At 36.4% G+C, this 23,529-nt stretch overlaps 1 protein-coding gene across 9 annotated transcripts in view; it reads right to left on the bottom strand.

Annotated features, from left to right (window-relative positions):
- The window catches only part of LOC110384055 (3',5'-cyclic-AMP phosphodiesterase), a 368,048-nt gene that overhangs the window by 73,926 nt on the left and 270,593 nt on the right, over positions 1–23,529 (bottom strand). The window contains exon 1 of one of the 9 annotated variants that reach the window (XM_064034104.1): positions 8,589–8,700. The exons of the other annotated variants lie outside the window; for them this stretch is intronic. The gene's annotated coding sequence lies outside the window, so the exon portion shown is untranslated. Of the gene's footprint in view, positions 1–8,588; positions 8,701–23,529 lie in introns of those variants that run through there. 9 annotated transcript variants of the gene reach the window in all.

The raw sequence follows: 23,529 nt of genomic DNA on the forward strand, positions 1-23,529 counted from the left end.
TTATAATTTAAATGGGAAACGTGATAACCTCTCATCAGCAAATGTTTGTTCAGATGACACAATTTTTCCACTGATATATTTCACGTGCAAAAAATAAAGAAAAACCAGATTTTGAATATGGATCTTTCTCCCATGTATATAGGAGTCGGCTTCTAGTCTAACATGATGCAGCTGAGAACTAATGTTTTACATTGAACAACTGCCTATCTGACCTCTTCAACCCGGGCAACCCAGTACCTACCCCTTGTTAAGACTGATTGACAAATTTTCTAGTTTCAAAATGGATACATTCATACATACTTTCAAGCACATGAAAAATACTTCTATTCTATGAACGTCAGAATGAACCGTATACCATATTGGTACAATGCTTGTTTGTAAACATTGTAGTGGGTCTTTAAATGCTTACAGCATTACATAAGTGCATGAAACGGGTAACACATGCGCTCAATAGTACTACGACCACCTTGTTGCATCTACGAGTACATGCGTAGGACTTGGCACCTTTACCCACAACATGTTGAATATCAAATGGCTGCCGAAACGCCTGCACGCATTTACTATGCATTGGACGTAACTTTGCGGTTCCAGCGTGAAGAGTACTCTACTTAGGACTTTACATATATTTGTGGTTGTATCATACAGTTCGTAGTTGAATGTACATACACATTTCAACTAGCATTTTTGGCTGTCGATACGCGAATTGTTTAGTTAGAACGAATGCCTTGTTTTGTTCACTATAGACATTAGCTACTATGGGGGTATTTTTGTACATTACATAGTAGTATCTACGTTGTAAAACGTACCCCACTTCTATCCCTTCTCGCTGCTTGTAGTGTTGAGTTATCAGAGAAGTATTACATTTTTGTTTGGATTAGTATGCATTATCTAAGAGTATTTGTATATAAAGAAGTGCTATCTACGTCTCCTATAAATATCTATATCTAAGTATTTTGTCTTATTATGAGATATCAGCAAACAATCTGTTGAAGAGATATTGTTTTAAATATCAGTTTTTCTACCGTAGCTATCAATAAACAGTGTCAATGAAGATTATTACAAGATTGTTATCTGAAATATTCAGCGCTTTCACACTAGAAGATTTGTCGCTTGGTGTTTTACGCGCGATATATTACGAGTGACAAAAACCTGTCCCGGGAATTCACGTGTCATCATTTGAATGTCAATTGTTTGCTGTGGCACGTATACGGACACCATCCATACAATACGCTCGGAAAAACCGAGAGGAAAATCCGCTTGTGGGAAAGCGTACCTATATCGATGCGTTTGTCTTAGGCTACCCCCCACTTTCGACAATACGTTGATAGCAACGGTGCAACGCACATATCCGACAAAAAGTCGGCCAGAATTTTTTTGTCAAAACGTCCTACAAAAAATCGGTGTGATTATCTATCCTACAAAAAGTCTGCCGTTAGCGGGCAGCCATATATGTTGCTAATATTGGAGGTTACTTAATAGTATTTATCATTTGAAAGAAGTAATCTTGATATTCTTTCACTGCTGTATAAACAGGTGATACACATCGCATCTGATATATCTACTCGAGTACAATAGAGATGATCTGATGTCTCCTGCGATAACTCGGTAACTGACAGCTAAAATACCTTTTTTAACTTTTTGTTAGGTCAAAAGCAGAGCAGCGTGATTTTAGTCATACAAAATTTTCTGTTTAATTGTCTTATTACAACTATGTATTCAAACCGTAGAAAATTGTAATTTAAAAGTTTAAACTGTATATTGTTTGTTTTTTTGGTATACAAAATGAAACCTATGAACTCTAACTTAAGAAAAAACAGTTTACTTAAGAACCGAAACACGTTTCGTCAAAGTAAAAAGCGTAACATTGTTGGCAAAAACCAGCATTGTGCCCAAGTCTTTATTGAAATCTGATCTTGTACAAAAGTATAAATCTTATCAAAACATAAAGAATAGATCGCGGCTCCTTTGTATTCGCAAATACGTCTGTTTGGAAAGTATTTGTACACATAAGATACATATTTTATTTACCGCTATGACTGTATTTACGTAATGTACAACTTTTAAATATTGTATACCTATTTGTTGAAATATTCATATCCGACATTATGCCTGTGTATTTTACTTAGGAGATAGGTATGTAATTTTATTTATAACCTCAGAAATAGGTACCTACATCGAAGCAGCGACATGTTTGCAAATATGTGTTTAAGAATAACGTCTTAAAATATGTACACTAGTTTCAAGACATTTTATAAAGTCTTCTAAATGCTACCTATAAATAAAACTGATACGTATGCTATTTACTATTCCATGAGATAAATGTAAATCTCATATTTTCCCCCTGAATGCCTGTTATGATCTCACATAGCGTAAAAGGAATATATGCATGTAAGTACGACAGACATAAAAAGCTACCAAAATCCCCATTTTACGGAAGATATCAAATGTAATTTGAATAAACATATTTGTTAAGTGTACATCTACATAAAGTAGAATACAGACACACTCGAGGGTCCCTTTGTATCCAACAGTATTCAACTGTAAGAGACGGAAACACGAAGTTTCCTCCTTCAGGGTCTTCAGATGTCGCAACTTTTTGTAACTTCACATTTCTTTATAGTTGTACTTTGTCAGATTTCCTTTGAAATCACAATACAAGTATAACAGATTTTGAAAATATTCCCGCAACTCAAATATTTTGATTCAAATTCTCCATAATGGTTAATGTAATTACTTTGTAGTGCAATCAATTCACATCACGAATTTAATTAAAAATTCATTAATACAAAAATAGCGTGGGACGCCGTGAGCAACAATGATGTAAACATTTTTGGGGAAATGTGTGTAAGTAGACGTTAGACAAAAATAGGTCGGAGGATGCTTGAGGATATATCGCGTGGCCAGTGCTCGCTGAAAAATATGTAAGGCCAACAGTCAAGGGGTTTTAGCGTTTCTTAGCCAAAGGCAGACTATTCGTTCTGCTTACGCACGCACAAACATATATATACAGGCCCGTCTTGAGACTCGTAATAAGCCCAAGGGCAATGTGGAAGGAACGAAATTGGATAGAGTGATGAAACGAAAGTCGTCTCTCGTACCGGCAAGAAAAATATTCATGTTTTATTGAAGCTATAAAGGAAGTTTTGTTGCGATTTGAATAAAATGTTGTATACCAGCAGGAAATATTCAGATGTTAGCTTAATGATTCCTATGGGAATGATAGCGTTGTTTTACTAGTTCATAATGATGCCATTAGTTCGGTGTACATACAGTAATTTGGAATTTATGAGCACACTCTGTTGCCTGCGTAAAATAAACAACACAGTGGGACCGAATACTGTTATTATCGTAGCTGATGGGTCGCTCTGTATAATCTATTAATGTATCGACGTTAGCCTCCCTCGAGAAATGTCCTAGGAAGTAGCGATAACCCCATCAGGAATCGTTAAGTGGTTTCGACATTAACCCCAACAGATACACTGGAAGACTGATGGGGTACGGGGATGTTATTTACTTGATAACAATGTATTTTAAATGGAATTGTAATAGACTGTCTGAAAAAAAAGTGCTGTGTTAGGTACCGAAAGATTTTGTTTTCTATGGATGAACAATTGTGAATCAATTCATGTAAATGAATACTACTTTATTTATGATTCAATAAAGGTAATGCCTAACTAAGTATTGCTCCATCTACCAAATTAGTATAGCAATACAACATTGATTATAGTAGAATTCATTCACAAGCGGAGTAAGTTTCTTGAATCAATGAAAGTGTGTGTGTGTTGTTTTCTTTGTTGTTTCAAATGCCATTACCTCTTACTTACGATACAAGTGATAGATGTCAAAGTGTGCACCCAATGTAATATTCCGGGAACAGTTACAAAGCGAAACGTTTTGTTTGTGTTTGTGTCAAAGGTACACATAAAAGCGTTTCGGAGGATTGACACGGAACCTTTGTCTTCTATTGCCAAATAGTTTGTTCTCTGTGATTTCATGACATCCACAGTACGATATACTAATGTATCGACATATACAGAAAGTTGTATTATGAATAAAACAGGTATTCCAATCTAGTTCACGTTCCCACAAAATATATTAGAACGTAGGAATCCTAGAATTCGAAATGAATATTTATATAAACAACATGTATGCAACATGCAAAGTGTATTTGTGCATAAAACTGAAACTGTGGAAGATAATATTTTCACTGACACGAGCTTGTATGTAGCTTTAGTAATAGGTTCTTTGGAGATAAGCAGCATTTTTTTCATCATTGCAGATCAAAGATGACCAATAAACAATTGAATTAATTTTCAAATCTATACATATAATAAATCTGTAAAAAAACTGTGTCTGTACATTGAATATATTTAAAAAATAATAATTGGGTGGGGTTTAGAAACAGTAATGGAGCACAAATCCAAAAAAAAAATTCTGTCTGTATGTCTGTATGTCTGTTTGTTTGTACACGCTAATCTTCGGAACTACTGAACGGATTTCAATGATTTTTTCTGTGTTGTATCAGTATTAAGCCTGGTCAACATATAGGCTATAATTTATCTTCGAAACTTGAAGACCTGATGCAGAACACCAACAGACCAACAAAACTATAAGAGATACAAAAATGGTGCCATGGCAAAAATTATTTTATGTGATGAGCATTTTCAGCTGAGATAATAAATTTTAAGATCTGGAACACCTGATGTGGAACCCCAAGAGCCCAGCTTCTCTGTACCATATACAGGTATGACGTTTTAGCAAAAGTTGTTCAATTTGATAAGCACTTTCTATTGACTTATACAAATTGAAGATCTAAAACACCTGATGTGGAACTCCAGGAGCCCAGCTAGACAATAGCATATATAGATATGACGTTTTAGCAAAAGTGGTTCAACCTGATAAGCACTCTCTATTGACGTATATACATCGAAGATCTGGAACACCTGATGTGGAACTTCAAGAGCAATACTACACTTGAAATGTATAGAAATGAATGTTATGAAATAGGTGGTCATCATTCTCCGAGCCTTTTCCCAATCATGTTGGGGTCGGCTTCCAGTCTAACCGGATTCAGCTGAGTACCAGTGCTTTACAAGAAGCGACTGCCTATCTGACCTTCTCAACCCAGTAACCCGGGCAACCCGATACCCCTTGGTTAGACTGGTGTCAGACTTACTGGCTTCTGACTACCCGTAACGACTGCCAAGGATGTTCAATGACAGCCGGGACCTACAGTTTAACGTGCCATCCGAAACACAGCCAATGGTGTCTAAGATATACTTAGAAAGTACATACAAACTTAGAAAAGTTGCATTGGTACTTGCCTGACCTGGGATCGAACCCAGTTATGAAATAGGTGGTATGGTGAATCAAAAAAAGTAATTAGTCCGTCTTTTAGATAATCCTAAAATAATGGACCCGTATTTTTTCTTTTCTCCTTCTCACAAACAAATAATAACGAAGATATAACTTGAATTTTGTGTTAAGTCACTGCTTAGTCAAATTTTACATACCTAGACGTGGCGTCACGAGCCCCCACTCTCCGAATTTGTTGTGTTATATCTCATTATTATTTTGTATGTCTCTTCCAGACCTCGGGACTACAGAGTTCCGAATTTTTGGGAGGCAAACGTGGGGCCGAAGCCAACACTCTGAAGCCCTTTTGAGACAACTTTAATGAAATGGTGAAACAAAACCGACGATTATTCCTTTATACACTATAGAAATGAACCCGAGGACAATCCCCGGTGGACGTCGTTAAAAAAAAGACAATCCCCGGTTCTGCTAACCATTGCCAACTGTTGATGAAAACTACTTGGGATATGAGCGGCTGAAGTGTGAGGATACCTCGGCGGATTTTAAACGCAGATTACGCGCTCCCTGTGGGTCACTTACCACGAGGCACCTATCCTCCGAGCAGGGCTACTAACCCTGCTCTAGCGACTCCACTCTGGACGGCCAAGCCAAGCCAGAGGCGTGAGACCTACCCCCGTCATGGTTCACTCCGACCGGCCGGAGATGGGGGACAGTATACTCTCCCTGGAGAACTCAGTATATATAGCCCACCGGGGTCGCTACTCCCCGTCATCAGCCTCAGATATCCTGCATTCCTTATATCTCATTATTATTGTCGTTATTATCTCAAGAGCCTTTGTCCCAATTATGTTAGAGTCAACTTCCAGTCACGATGCAACTGAGTACCAGTGTTTTACAAGGAGCGACTGCCTATCTGAGCTCCACAACCCAGTTACCCGCTCAACCCAATACCCCTTGGTAAAACTGGTCAGACTTACTGGCATCTGATTACCCATAACGACTGCCAAGAATGTTCAATGACAGCCGGAACCTACAGTTTAAGGATACCAATGACCGTTATTTGGAGGGGATGCCTCCAAATAACGGTCATTGGTATCCAAAATATACGTAGAAAGTACATACGAACTTCGAAAAGTTGCATTGGCAGGTACTTGCCAGACCTGGAATCAAAGACGTACGCTCATACTTGAGAGATTGGTTCTCTACCCACTAAACCACCACGACTTCCACTAAGTCATCACGACTTTGTTATCTCAGTAACATTTAATGTTTTTTAACGTATCAATACGTGTAATATTTTTGCCACACACAACTTAAATGCGGACTAATTAGAATCACTACTTTTATCCCTATGGTCATGTCTTTTGCGGTTCAGTTCTCAGCGTTTTGTTTAGTCTGCTGTGCTTTTGCCGTTGAAGTACAAAAATTAAATATATGGAACGTTTCTAATGGCTATGCGTATTCCGTTGTTTTCAAGTCAACGGGCTCTTAAAATTCAATATCAGACGGTTCAGATCTTTGATTTTGCTGACCCCGTAGTAGCTGGCATAAGGGACTTTATCCGCGTACGAAGTCGCGGGCAGAAGCTAGTACATAATAAGCAAGTTGTCAACTTTTCAAAGTTATTAGAAATCTTTTCAACCTTAATTTAAGGTAACCTCTATAGTTTAAGGTGGAACTACATTATGTATTTAATTTGGAGCACGTGTGAGAAACCACGAGAGTGATTGAATAAGTAAAACCTTAAAAGCTTAATTTAAATAAGACACAGTCCATGAATAATACAGTAGTTTTAGGAACGCCCCACCAATCGATCTGTGGGCTCTTGTACAAGATGTTTCATTTATTACAGTGATGCCATGCACCAATCTTCATTGTACTGCGGAGAGAACATCATAGTTTTTGTTTGAAAGGAGAAAAACTGCTGACATACTGTAGTTTATACGTACTGCATTTCATTTGATATTATTATTAAGGCTCTAGGTAAGCTATATAGTTCTATTGTTTTTAAATTATGTCAACCAGCTGTTGTGATTAGGTACTTCCATCACAATGAAATGTTTTAAGATTATATCAATGATTAACAATTATAATTTATTGAGGACTGTTTGCGTCAAATTCATTATCAAAGCATGTAAAGGTTGTTGAACTTAGGTAATGTTATTATAAGACCGTTAATTAATGGTATCTTCAATACCACAATGAGATGAACCGTTCAATACAATAACTAAACCACTCTTCTGTATATACGTATGTAAAGATATACAGCATCAAAATCTTTAAGATATTACTAGCACGACACCCATCTTCCCAGGCCGATCCTTTTGTGTTCACTGGATAAACCGCTTACAAAGATGTAGTCCCTATTCCTATTGCGGTAAGGTCTATTTCTTCCTTAACATAACCTCTATACTTTCTTATCTTAAGAATATTGTATTACGCACAGAAACGTAATCCTTGCTTATAATACTTTTATATATAAATATATACTGTAACAGAAGCTTAAGAAAGTAACTGATACGAGATACAAGTGTAGCCTTCATCTTGATCGTGATCATTTACATATTTTATAAAGCTGGGTATACTACGTATTCAAAAGTAGCTAGTGGTTATATTAAAGTAAATCATCTAGCTTTATGTTTCTGATAACGAAGATATGCTTCTCATTAAAATGGCCAAATATGGTGGATGTTATCATAAGTAACTTTTAATTTGTTATCTATTTGATGCAATTGTATCATCTAGATTCTATGCTTTCTATGCTACTTTATGAATATCTAGATGTTAATTCATTGATAAGATGCAGCTATATAGATAGTTCCACTTTACTTACAAACTGGATAAACTCCGGACCAGAATTATGTCAAATGTTATGTGTACATGTAAAACGAGCTAGTGTAACCTATGTAATGTGTACGTGTGCATGAAATATGGCAGCTTATCACTGCTCGTCAGGCCGGCAGAAGAAACTATTCATCACTACCACATTGCCACAATGTTGTCAAGTGCTTAGCGTGTACTTATTGAGTTCAGTTCCCCTATAATTCAATTTAAACAGCCGTCTTTGTATACGTCATCAGCGACTTCACTGCCTACGTATGTAAATATAAGCGGTTTGTATGGAATGGCCATAACAAATGTATCGCGAGTGGAAGTCGCACAGCGCGGCTGTCACGTCACATCAGCCACGTGGTGGCCGGCGGGGCTGCGTCCGGCAGCCGGCGCGAGCTAGTTTATGAACAATAACCGCTTGTTTATGATAGAGAATTAACATCGGAAGCTCGTGATCGTGTTTAGACGATTTAGGGCGGGAGTCGCGCGTGACTGATCGCGCGGTCGCGAGAGGCACTGGCGCGACGCCCCGGGCGCGACGAGTGACGTCAGAGCGTGCCCCCGCCCCGCGCATGCGCCCCTTGCCCACCTCCAGCATTCTCCAAAACTCTTCACGAGAGCCCTCCACCTCGAGACCTCAACTCCGCTTTGGGACTTAATCGATTTTTGAGCTGCAGTTTCGCGGAATCGAGTACCTACTCAGGTATACCAGCCGAGCATAGCTTTGTTTCATTTTTATCGAAAACCAATATTATATCGGACTAGAGGAGGTCAAACATATTTCAAGAGTTTTTATTTATTTACATTTTGTATGACTTCGATTTTTGTTGCTTCGATCATATGGTCTTTGTTTTTGTTGATATTTCCTTCCCCTTTTGCTGAATTCGACCAATTTCAGTCAAAAAATTGAGGAAGTAAAGCAAAAGTTTCAAACTAGGTTTCAATTCCAAAACATTCTGGTGTTAAGAAAACTATTTTTGAACTCCTATCCCACAACAAAAAAATAAGTTTTCCAATTATTTAAGTAAATAAATTAAAGCATAAGTGTGTCGCATAGTAGCACAATGCGAATTTAGCGCGAAATTGCCTATTAATATTAAAGCATTTCGTAGCACTACGGGTGTCGCTACGCGGTGGCTACGCGGCTACGCACGTAGCTTGTAGTTCGCATTCCGACATGTAGACAAATGTATGTGCGTGAAGTTGGCCAAATAAACTTTTTTGATGCATGGTGTATTTTTTTTTCTGTGAAATAAACCATCCCTTATCGTACTCATTTACTTTACTTTTTAGTTATTAAGGCATAATTATAATAAAGTCTCTTCAGAATACGGCCCTTTCGTAGTAATAGTGACTGACATGAAAACCGCACTGTTTAATTAATTTCTGTACAACTATTCATAAGATAAACTAATATAAAAGTTTTACAGCAACAAATTCCATAAGTTTCATACGTTGATAGATAGTTTCATTATACCGCAAAATATTCACTAAGACGAATACATAATATTGCTATATAAAAAAAGCTCCATTATGAGAAGGAATTCTTCCTCCAAATCCGTGTTACTGTATCATACATTTTTAAGCATCCACGTGGTACTATCATGCGAGGCCCGATATGTCACTCCTAAGTAAAACATTTGATGTATGTATCATACCCAGACACACCTCTCACTGGATATTGATGGATTTCGACACATAATAGGCGTGTAATGTAAACGTACACTAGTACAAAGGTTACAACTGATAGTACTCGAAAACGTATTTAGTGAAATCGCATGTTTTATACTTGATTGAACTAATCTGGGTTTGCTAGTTTCTAAAGCCTCTTTCACCACATTTCTAGATGAACTTATGTAAAAACATATAATTTAGTATAATTATTAACCAATTCATGATTATTCAGAGTCCATGCAGACTTCCAGATTTCAAAATAAACGCTAGACAAAATTGCTTGGGTATAAGGAAGCGTCTGAAGAATCAGTTGAAGAGACAAAGAGGATTTCACGCTTTTGATTGTTCAATGATTTTTCATTGACGAAATGTAGCTTTTGACGGGGCGTTCCTTATTAGTTCAGGCTCATCAAACTTGAGCTTGTAAAGAATGCTTCTTGTGGTCGAATACACGGTACATACATCTTTCTATACTTTGTACTTCTGTTTCATTTTTCATTTCATCGCAACACTTAACAAATACAATGTTGGTTCTGTTACTCTGTTTCTATAAAACAATAGAGCTTGCCAGGCATATAACGGGCCACAACAATCTATTGAATAGCCCCAAGAATGTAAGACTTTGTGATGCTCCTGCGTCATGACGCTGTGTTTATTACAACTAGCTTCTGCCAGTGGTTTCACCCGCATCCCGTGTGAACCTTTGCACGAACCCGGGTAAAAAGTATACTGTACCTTCCTCGATAAATGGGCTATCTAATACTGCAAGTTTTTTTCAAATCGGATTAGTAATTTCTGGAACAGGATCAAACAAACAAACAAACTCTTCAGCTTTATAATACTAGTATATATTACAGGGTGTATTCACTTTGTAGTTGTAGCTTTAGTTTCTCAGTGCAAAACTCGGCTTCTAACGTCACTGAGTGTGCCCAATTATTTGTTACCGATGCAACCATTCACAGGTATGCAATAGTATGCATGCAGGTTGTATAGCTTGCGTATTTCTGTAGTCGGTGTTCTATTTAATCTATGCGGTTAATTGGGTTACAGAGACTATAGATATTTGTACAACTGCAGTTTTCTTGTAACTTACAAAGGTGAATCGTATCGGGCTCGGCTTTCAGATTACTAGTTTTTACATCTGACCTCCTCAATATAGTTACTTAACATAATATCCCAATTAAATAAGAGACTATTTAAAACCATTTATATCGTTTCTGAAGCACACCTGCACCTGCATCCTTATGTAATATCTCTTTTTTCTAAAGGTACGTCAGTATCACCGATCTCGCTCGTTAGATCAATTTTGTTTCAGGCTCCAAGATAGTTTAACATTTCCAGACTACTTGAAGAATAGTTGAAAAATGCAAGATGTCGCCTTTTTGCAATTGGACGTGACGTTCCGATCGAGGGAGACGAGACTAGAATAAAAGAGCATATTTAAATTAATATCGATCTTCAATTCCCTCCTTACGGCCGTTTCCAATATTCTATCTATCTATTGTTTTGCTTATTTGGTATTACTTGTATGGGGCTGATGACAAAATTATATCTTTAGAGAAGTTCAAAGGTAATCTGACTTTATATATGTTTAATGCAACAACACATTGTTAGGTATATGTTAATTTATAACTTTACTAAATAAATAAAATATACAAGAAATATAAGAAAGATAAATAGACAAATTTAAGATTCACCTAAGTAAGTTTCTACGTACCTAGCTACGCTATAATACATATACTCTTTGCATTTCTTCCCTCAATATTCAGTGTCAATGTCTGAATAAACTTCCCTGAATGGCAAAGACGTTACATAATTTTCCAGTCAATAAAGCTCAATCCTCCACAAATATAACGTTAAGTAAAAATATCTTCCCAAAAAGACTTTCTTTTGTTTGTTTTCCGCCTATCTCAGACCAAGCGCTACCAGCTTGTGCCCGCTATTCTTATGATAATCTTACGTAAACTCCATTTTAAAAGTTTTATACAAGTTTAAAGTTTGATGCCACTTATGTTAAATAAAGTAAGATGGAGGTGTGTTCGACGTTGTAACTTAGACTAGCATTTTCGCGAGCGCGTTTGCAATTTTCGGGGAAGGGATCCCGAGGTAAATCTCAACGTTCTTTGTGAATTTTCGACGAAGTTTACAGCTTTAGGGAATGAAAGCATGTTAGACGCTGATAAACTTGATGTTACTGGTGCAAAACTATATCTACAGTCAAGAACCTTAGCAATATGAGCCTCTCTACGAAGTTAAGAGATATTGTATTTTAAACTCTTTAATATAAATCATAAGCAACCAAGGAGGGCATGAATCTCGAATATAACTTTCATAACAGAATGCAAAAGTCAATAAATTGTTCGCTTGTAATTAACAACGAGTACAAAATCATGTAAATTAAAATCCGTCATTCCGTCAGTATATATTAAAAATAAATTGTGATATTTCGTTACTTCAAAATCCTGATTAAATCATTTTGCTGTAGGGGCCAGGTCCCCGGATATTCCCCGGCCGGGGGTAGCGGGTGTGGGGGGTGGAAGCAGGTGGGTTGCTGACGTCACACGTGTGACGTCAGCTCGGGGGGCGGGGCGCCGCGGCCGACGACCCACACTCTCCAGCCAAAGTCCGTAAAATGCAAGCCAAGCAGCTTACATTTCAAATTGCACTCTATTGTACTCCAATAAGGTTGAAAACAGCTCGTGAAATGTAAAAGCAGGCAGATATCAAGCAATATCTATAAAGAATATCTTTCGGAAGTCATGGAGCCAGTATAAGTGGACTAGATTTATAGCCCCAGTTCTAATGACCGATTAATTTCTCGGAATGCTTTAAATTAACTCTTTAGATGTTAACTATCTATCCCAAGAAAATTTAATCCACTGCAGAGAGAATTTAGGGTTTACAGAGTAAAAACGACTTTTGTGCTATTCATTAAATAAAAATAAAGGCTTGCAAATAGGAAAATTTTTCTATTCACGTAACGTTTGGCCAAAATGTTTATTAATTTGTGCCTTTTCTTGCTAATTCTAAATTAGCGAAACGACTTTAGTAGTCACAATCATTAAGTCCCATTCCATTATAATTTTCAGTTACATTATTTTGGAAGAAGAAGTTATACAAATAGTAAGTCAAGCAGTTCTTTTGAAATCACTTTATAAAGAACAGTTGCGGTTGCTGAACCGTGTCAGGTGAAGCAGCGCCATCTAGGCGCAGTTACGAGAACTTGGAAGCTTGCCACTAGCCGTCGGAAAATTTTCAGTGTTTGGAGCCACTGCGAACTGAAACGAAACGCTCTGGTAGTTCGTGTTTTCACCCGCGACGTTCATAGATGGCGCTTTGCTCACTAGTGAAAAAGGTAACAAGATTTCAGCCTTGTTCGTTCAGAACAAATCTGAACCTAGGCGGTCATGAGCTTTGTAAGGACTCTTAGCTCATGGATCTTGAGAAAGGTGGCGCTAGCAATCGCTGAGCATAAACTTTAGATCAAGGAAAGAAAATACGAAATACGATAAAGCCTCCTCAATATACAATAACCGAGGGCCAAACCAGGACAAAAGTTTGACAGTCGTTTAGGTCAGTAGGTACTACCACTACTATGCTGGTAGTACTAACCAGAGGGAAATTGAATAACCTACGATAGTTAAATTGTTGATTAACTAGCATCGATAGAACTTTAATTGTTGATTAAGTAGCATCATTATGCTTACGAAATATAATGACGTATAAAAATATGTTTAGAACCTTAATTACCTTCTGAATATTCAAAAAATATCTTTGACGTTCTTTAAGTTAGTTAACGCAAAATTAAAACGTTCTTTTGGAAAAAAATCTTTGAACAATTAACTCGTTATAAAGAGGTACTTTAATATTAACGAGCCTTTCTATGATAACAGCTTAATATTGAATATGCAAAATTCACATTTCTTTGATAATTATGAAACATAATAAATGATTTAGAAGAACTCTAGTGTTCATTATAATAGGAATATGAAGTGTAAATATTTTTCACTTTTGGAGAATATAATTTAAATTTTGAATAGTTCAGTGAGTAGTTTATGTTAATACTCAAAATCGCGAAACAATCCAAATTTTGTGAGGATAGCAATATAAACTAGTGCGTTTATCGTAGACAGCAAATAATGAAAGTATGAAGGAATAGAGATAAGAAAATATGTACCAATTTCTACTGAAACTCATCGGTGTAAATGCCTGTTTTACCCTGTTATGCTTCCAATTTTCCGTTATAGTATCGGATACCAAACAAGCTACCGGGAAATTGCCATCAATTAATTTGTTTGTTTCTAAATTCACTGACTAAAACAATATTCTGAATAATTTATGCCGTGGGCGAGCGAAATATAGAAACTTTATTTACTGCTTCATTTTATATTTTTAATTTCAATAAACTGAATGGTTAGTCTAACATTAAACGTTATTCTTAAGTTCTTTGATTGTAAAATGTTGTTATAGTAAACAAGGCACCACTTAGATAGTTGAGATACATACACTAGATCTCGAAATAAATCTAACGTTGACGTGGAAACTGGCATTCTCTCTTGACATTTTTATAGGCAACTGCACAAAGAAAATAAAATGACGTGAAATTACACGTGCTACTAAACAAACGCTCAAAAATAAGCTTCTAGGTATGAAAATAATCAGTCGATTCTTTTCAGAGTTGCAATCTCTGTAATGTGCGCTTATCTTTGTATCCATTGACAAAATATGCTACCAATAACAATAGTTAATACCAATTTTCATGCACTATATTCAAACGACTCTCATTGTAACTGCAGTAATACATATTAAGTTTTACATCGCAGACCCCATTAACTTTTAGTGCAAAACGTTCCAAATGTTATTTTATAGTTTAATGGTAAGCTATCGTGTGTTTGTTTACTACCGTTAATTGTCGGTTGGAGTCATGTGGACATGTGGCTAGTATTTGCAGGAAAAATATGGTTTGTTTGGGTTGTAAAATTGTTGTTGCAAACATGTGGTGGTAATGACGCGAGGAAATTATGAACTGTATCGTTATGTAAGCGATTATTGGTGCGACAGTGGAGTTTTAATTCTGAATCTGAGGGCACGGCAGTGCCCCAGCCAAGACTCGAGCAAAGCGGGCACGGCCGTACCATCTTTTCTCGAAGCGTTTCGCGGCTATTTCAGCCCCCTGTATCTTCCATGTGAACAAAGTTAGGAGTTTAGGTTTTCGATGACCAAGAGTAAGTATTAGAAAAAGCTCAGTCCCAAAATTACAAGAAATTTGAATAAATAGTTTACGAGTTATGAGCGATCAAAGTTACACCATTTTGTCACTGACTCACTCACTGACCGATCATCAAAAGTCTAAGGTACTTCTAGCAAACTTAGAACCTTCAAATTTGGCACCAAGATAGGTTATTGGCTACATATAAAGGGAAAATTATAAAAACCTTAAAAATTAATAAAAAAATAGGAAACAAATTTATATTTGCGGTTTTTCAAGAACATTGTGTATGAATTTTGACTGCATTGATAACTTTGTTATTTATTTATGTACAAACTGTTACTATTTGTTTTATTGTTACGTAGTGTGGTATATTGTTATTATGTATTAAATATACATACATATGAATAAAAAAGCTAGGTTAAAATAAAATGAATAATGATAAAATCTTTTATATTAATGCAGTGCGATAAATACTGCATGCTCGCTCGATAGATGGCGTTGTCCTGGTCTAAATCGCGCTACGGTTTTTAGTAAAAAAAAACCAAATAATTTCATGTGATAGCGCCATCTACCTCTGAAATAAATCTCTTTTATTCTAAAAGATATTCGATTAAAAAATTCGACAATTTCGAAATTGTTTAATTTATTTAAAAAAAATGTTGTTTACGTGCTAGTTTAGGTCTACATATTTAGTTTGTTATATATTTAGTTAGTTGCATGTAAGTTAATTTAATTTGTTATATACTTAGAGAAGAAGGAGACCTACAAAAAATAAATTAGATCCCACCAAAACATTAAATGTAAAAGCCAATCCTCTACGCAATTCCTCCACCGTAAAAGTTTTGAGATCGCATAGAAGCCAAGTCCTGTTCAACTTTATTTGTAATAATAAATCAATATTTTGTGACTATATCAATAGTTTTGTTCACATTACAATAATATTGTCTTGGCCATGAGCACAAGTTAATAGTCGCTCCCTGAAATAATGTGTAAATACCATTGAATTGATACATTCTATATGGACATGATTTTACGATTGGACTGATTGAAATTTGAGATCACCATGGACCAAATATGCGCCATAGTAAATGTGCAGTTCATGATTTTGGATGATACTGACTGTCGGTCATTTAGTAACAATTGAAAAAACTAAAAGTATTTAATTCTGTGATATTAAACTTCATGATTGACTTTCACCTCTCCAAGATATGCTGTATTATATTTGTAGTTTATTGTGCTCATGGCCAAGTCAATATTATTGTAAAGTGAACGAAACTATTGATATGGTCACAAAATATTGATTTATTATTACAAATAAAGTTGAACAGGACTTGGCTTCTATGCGATCTCAAAACTTTTTACGGTGGAGGAATTGCGTAGAGGATTGGCTTTTTTACATTTAATGTTTTTGGTGGGATCAAGTCTTTCCAAAACAAAAATAATGATAGTAATTTTCCAGTTAACTATAGCAGATGTTAGATGTATAATCAAATGACAAGCTTTTATTAATGAAAATTTGCCAGAATTGCTTTTTAGAATGCGGTAGCGAAATTGGCTATGAGATAAACGTAATTTCCACTTATTCTGTGAATGCAGATATATCTAATGTAGGTATTGCTCGGATTAGGTGGATAGGATTACAAAGTAGAAGTTATCGAAGTTTCAGTGGAAATGGGATACAAATACACATTCTAGGTTGCTACTGAGAAATGATGGAACCATCCAATAATACGCTACTGGAAACAGAGATCAAAACTTCGTATCGGTACATAGCGATACTGTGTACCTACCGTTGCAATAGGGAAATACAGAATCGTATGTTGAAAGAGATACATATCAAAGGAAATTATTCACCGCTAAGTATTCAGTATTCGTCCAAAATATGTATTAAAACCATTGTCTTAATTTGGCCAGGTTGCGACGACATTGCATGGCTTTAACGAAATTGAAATGATTTTTTCAGTAGTTTATTAGTGATTTTTTATTATTCATAGTCATTCGTATCATTAATAAGTTTGAATATGTTAAACAAACATACCTTACATTACAATAAACCAACCCAAATAACGATACTATGATTGCTATTGCATTTAATGCGACAATTCGCTGCAGCGTAGGTAATTATGTGAAGACTAAAACCATTATTACATCGATTCGTATGCAGATTAAGTAACAACAGTATTTGCGAAGCTATTAATATTATACATAATAATGTTGAAGCAATTGCTATTCTGAATATTACGGCTAGTGATGTTTTATTCAGCCTAAAACCGAGATTAGGTCAGCGATGCGCAAAGGGAGATCCATTATTACTGATCCAGCTACAAACGTTCCTACCGAGTGACCGAGTTACGGGCTACATAGTGGGATTTCTGCTACCCATGGTATTAACAAAAAAGTCGTGATGCAACTTTTCTAAGTTTGTATGTACTTTCTAAGTATATCTTAGACACCAATGACAATGGCAAAAAGGTGAAGGAAAACATCTTGAGGAGACCTGGACTATAAAGTCTGAAATCACTAACCCGCATTGAGCAAGAGTGGTGATTAATGCTCAATCCTTCTCCGTGTGAGAGGAGGCCTGTACCCAGCAGTGGGACGATAAAAAGACTGTAACGGTATGATATTAACATTACACCTGACTATTCTAATACTAGGATAATAAATCTTTACAATCAGTATAAGAGTCGCTATTTTTACTTGCATTTATAGCTGTGAACACACGCAAACTTGTTTGTTAGATTTATATCGCAGCTTAAAACCGACGGTGTGCATAGGTCGATAGGTCATACCGACATGCAAGTGCAGTGTGTTTAAATATTTACTATTCAGTGTATTGCATTTCGTGTTGTCTGTACCGATACAAGTCAATAACCTTAGTGTGAAATATAACAACGGTATTAACAAAATCAGCTTATCATAATGGAGTTTGTACAATGTTATTATGAAAATGTAATCTATTATGTACTATTTTGGACCGAACAAATGTTAATACTACCATTAATGAAACTACAATAAAACAGTAAACAGAGAAACATTGTATTTAACACCCGTATTGGGAATTCGCAAACTAACAAAAAACCTACAGTTCAAATGCGCATAGAGATGTGAAAAACAGATTGTGAAAATCGAGTCTTCAATTGAGTGAACGTGGTATCGTACACTTAGCTATCCTTGCTCAGTACGTGATTTTATTTTATGAGTGTACCAGCTTTACAGTTTAAAGTTAAAAGTTTAGCCGGTCGGTTAGTACGGTGGAATTTTATCTACTTTTCACGCTAAATGGCGCGTGACATCCAAAGGGGGGCTTTGGGTGTCGTCTATTTAGGTGTTTAGACTTCGTAGGTCACGGGTCACATGGACGGAAGGTCGTAAGGGGTTCCAACTAGTACACTATGTATGTATGTATCTATTAGTATATAACCACGCTTTGTGTATTTGACCTTAGATTTTATGGGCTTCCTGCACCGCAAAGAGTAAAGAGGTTATAATTTAAACTTAAATTGAAAATGAAGACAAGATTAGGCGATTTAAATTTTTAAAAATCGTTGAAATTTTATGAACAAAGACTTAAGAAGGTAAGATAGGTATAGAGGTATGTATATATAAGATGTTAGATTTGAAAATAAACTAAGCATTTTAGGACTAAATATTTGTTCAACAATTTATATTTGTTAGCAAACAATTAATCACAGAACTATTTGTACTGTGTAACAAAGCTTTAATATCGTATTATTATAATATTCATAGAAGTTTCGACGCGCGGATACGAACAGAATTATTATACTTGATATTCGAATAAATTGAGTAAATATTTGCCATCACAGTAATTGACGATCTAAACAAATATTGATTTAATAAAAAACTGTGTCCCAATTAGTGAGGAAATATTTTTGACAAATTGTTTAATATAAAATTCAAGAGTATTCAGAGTATTCAGGGTAAACTATTTTTTCTTCCACGGAGCTTCTAGGAAAGCATACTTTGGATTCATTGAAATGATAAAATAATAAAGGCTTCTATGATACAAGTTTAAAACTAATAATGTTTAAGAAAATATCAAATATGTGAATTTAGAACGGAGTTCTACTACAAAACAAACTTAGGCTGAATATGGGCATATTATCATGGACACTCAAGATCTCGCCGAAGGTTTGAAGTACGATTCTGATAGGATAAAGTGAGTTACCTTGCCAATCCCTTTAGCTCGCATGATATCAATACGCAAATAGAATGGTTTATATTCAACTGGCGAAAACATTGAGATAACATATCAGTATTTACTACGGATTAGTGAGTATTTACAAAAGGATTAAGAATAAAGACTACTGATTAAATTAAAACTCTGAGATTGTGAAGGTTAGGTAGGTAATTGATAACCTATACGAGTACCAATGCACAATTATTTTAAAATTCAATACATTACTGTGTGACAAAATAATGGGCACACCAAGTATATGGTTAAATGCCATTCTATACCTTAATAGCCAGTTAGGTAACAAGTCGTTAATCAATCACTACTTTACAAAAGAATTACTGCTTCAAGCTGGTAATTTTAAAAAGAAAATACCGCGCTACTTGACATTAGAGCTACCGAGGCTGATGGCAGATAGGAGCGCACGAACCAACCATTATCTAGATCACGGACAGGTCTTTAAAGCTTTAAAATCCTTTGTGACACCGCACAAGACCTCTTTAAAGTATTAATGTGTTTCAATCAAAGCGTCTCGAGAAAATCAGTCTATTCTACAGAATTGTGGATTTAACGTCAATTTAAATTTAGCTGACAATGATAAATGCAGAGGTTATGTTTTCACGTTTTTGTATGTATCTATGTAGAGGAAGAGTTATAGGCTGATTTACGGAATTCAATTTGGCAAAGGAAGCCATTTAGTCAGTCCCATAAAATATAATTTAAGTTAGGCGGGAAGTTTACTCAGCTTTGGGAACCCTTCGTTTCTTTAGACGATATTCTTGTTACAAATGAGAGATGCTGCACAAGTTCGTGAAAAAAACAACTGGCTTACAAAACCCTAATCTATTTAATTAAAAATGTTACTTAATGTTAATGAACAGTAACGTTAAAGTACAAAAGATCATTAATTCAGTAATATCAAAGCATTCAAAAAGAATGAGAGCGATTATTTAATATTTTTAGGAGGCCACGCTAAAAGGCCCATAAAGGTCGGTTATGCAAACAACACATGACTGACACAATGAACGACGTACGATGTGAACCACATTTTAATTTATTTCAGGGATACGTTTACCTTATTTTTTATGATAAGATCCCAAAATAACATTTAAAAAATTCTTCATAAAAGAAAAAGCAGGCTATCATTCTCATGTAATACTTTAGTACAAAAAATCGGAGATAAAATTGTAGAAATATTTAAAATATTCCTGAAGAACCTCTTGCCGTAAATAATCTAAATATTTAATGCAAATTTAATGGCCGTCAAGGAATATTTTTTAAGGCATTTTGGGCTGGGTCGACGGCGTTTGTTTTAATTAGAGAAATGTTAATGTAATTGTTTGGGTTTGAGATAAGAACACCTTATTGTGATATTATCTTAAGAAACGTTTCATGAAACGGGACTCTTTTTACCTGTATGAAATTTAATATTCAAGAAATTTTGATTATGTTTTCAAATCCAAAGATCTTTAGCAACACACTGCTTTTTGTAAATGTGCCTTAAGTTTGAAATTATTGACTAACATACTTATACGACCAAGATCATTTAGATAAAAGCTAATTCTAAGAGCTTCCGACAATTTAATGAATTCAGTAAACAGTACTAAAAATAATCCATCATAAAATAATAAATCTTCGTTGTATTTACGTTTAACCTTTACTTTAGGGAATCACAGAATATGATAGCCATGTAATTAAGGCTTCATTCAGAAACAAAAGAACAAACATTCTGATTTCTATTTTTATTCCGTTGTTAGCATCCTCGTAAGTTCAAAAGGTTTTTTACAACCTGTCTAAAGAGTCCTTAATAGACGCTAACTTTTAATAAGGTCATCGCTTAAGGCGCTTATCCTTGGCACAAAAAGCTAATCTTTAAAAAACTTACGCAATGTTTTTACTCAATTATATTGCCGATCCTTTTATTGTTCACATTGTTTCATCATGTTTGAACAAACTGGTAGAAAAGAGTAAGTAGTTTTGAACATTAACGAGAAATTAGTTGGGTCGTATGCAAATAACAGCTGGAATTTCACGTAAATATATAATTTGGATGGGTATTTAAACTGGCATATATATATATATATAATTTTAAATAAATGTTTAGTACATTGTATCAATCATCATCAGCCTATCGCAGTCCACTGCTGGACATAGGCCTCTCCAAGTGCACGCCACTGAGATCGATTTTCGGCTACTCGCATCCAGCTCCTGCCAGCCGTCTTGCGCAAGTCATCACTCCACCGTGCCTGAGGACGTCCTACACTACGCTTGCCGAGGCGTGGTCTCCACTCTAGAACTCGTTTACCCCAACGGTTATCGGTTCTTCGGCTAATATGGCCAGCCCACTGCCACTTCAGCTTGCTGATTCGGTGGGCTATGTCGATGACCTTGGTTCTCTGACGGATTACCTCATTTCTGATGCGATCCCTCAGAGAAATGCCAAGCATAGCCCTTTCCATAGCCCGCTGAGCGACTTTAAACTTGTGGACCAGCCGTACCGTCAGTGTCCACGTTTCGGCTCCGTAAGTCATGACAGGTAGGACGCACTGATTGAAGACTTTCGTCTTTAGGCACTGTGGGATCGACGATGTTAGGACTCGACGTAGCTTCCCAAATGCAGCCCAACCCAACTGAATTCTCCTATTCACCTCGTCCTCAAAGTTGTTTCTACCTAACTGCAATGTCTGCCCGAGGTATACATATTTCCGAACAACTTCGAGAACGGCGCCGTGTATCGCAATCGGTTCCGGTAGAACATGTTCATTGAACATGACCTTGGTTTTGTCCAAGTTCATCCGTAGGCCGATACGTAGAGAAGATTCAGCCAGGTCGTTCAGCATTTGTTGTAGGTCCTGCAGCGTTTCTGCCATGATGACGATATCGTCAGCAAATCGCAAGTGAGAGATGTGTTCGCCATTGATGTTGATGCCACGTCCTTTCCAGTTCAGCGTCTTGAACATATCCTCCATTGCATTAGTGAACAGTTTCGGGAAATAACATCCCCTTGTCTCACTCCTCGATGCAACGGTATGGGCCTTGTTTGCTGATTTTGTACTTGGACGGACATTGTAGCGGCTTCGTAGAGACATCTCATCACTTGGATGTATCGCCAATCTACTTGACAACGCTGCAGGGACTCCAGAACAGACCAGATTTCAACCGAGTCAAAGGCCTTCTCATAGTCCACAAATGCTAGACACAGGGGCTGATTATACTCTTCGGTCTTCTGTATAATCTGCCGCACTGTGTGGATGTGGTCTATGGTGCCGTATCCGCTCCGAAACCCAGCCTGCTCCGGTGGTTGGAATTCGTCGAGTCTTCGCGCAAGTCGGTTCGTGATCACTCTTGAGAACAGCTTATAGACGTGGCTTAGGAGGGAAATGGGTTGATAGTTCTTCAACTGGGTTTTGTCTCCCTTTTTGAAGAACAGGACGACAACACTCCTACTCCACGCCTCTGGAGTTCTCTGGAGTCCTCTGGAGTTCATTGTATCAATGGCAGTAGTTATAAAAACCTAACCATCGAGTTACGGGTCTGCTTATCGCGCTTTTGCCGTAGCGGAGTGCACTACGGCGTAGCTGTCGCCGTGCTACGATCGCGTGCGCGCTGTTACTTCATTTTCACGTAGCACTCTTCAATTTATTTATCGGACGACCCATTTTTGTGGCAATGTATCTACAATCCATTGTCCACTTTTTAATATATTTAGATTGTAGGTATTTCAAATATATTAACTTCAAAAGCTTATTAGAAAAAAATGCTTAGTCACATTCTTGTTTAAAGCACCCAATATTTCTTGGGAGTACCTATATTCGAAATTGATTAAATTACGAATAACCTAAGCGTAAGGTTAAAGCCGATCCAAGTACCTACTTTCATGTCGGAGGCGTTAAAATGAGAATCGTTCAACAAAAGATTCAAGGTCGTGACAAGGCATGCAAAAAAGTGCTAAAACGAGCAAACCAGGGTTCCGTCCTTCAAGAGCCTCGCGAGATTCAAATCGCAAATTGGGTACGAACTTTCTTAGGCTTTATCGGGTTAATTGCTTGGTACTCGAAAGCTAAAGACTTTTTAGTACGCGTAATTTAGGGGTGAACATGGTAGTTACATTTCAACATATTAATTGCTGTTTACATGGAATTTATTCTATGAAAGATAATTATGTGAGCAGAAATACAATACTAAATAATTATAAGAAATTTCGGTCAAAAACATGACCTTATTTCCGTCAGTCAGTAACAAATTCCACAGTCCTCATTACTGTTGTGACTTATTCAGCATTCTTTCACAAAAAAACATA

Source organism: Helicoverpa armigera, chromosome 4 (genome assembly GCF_030705265.1).
Source record: "Helicoverpa armigera isolate CAAS_96S chromosome 4, ASM3070526v1, whole genome shotgun sequence".
Classification (NCBI taxonomy): Eukaryota; Metazoa; Arthropoda; class Insecta; order Lepidoptera; family Noctuidae; genus Helicoverpa; species Helicoverpa armigera.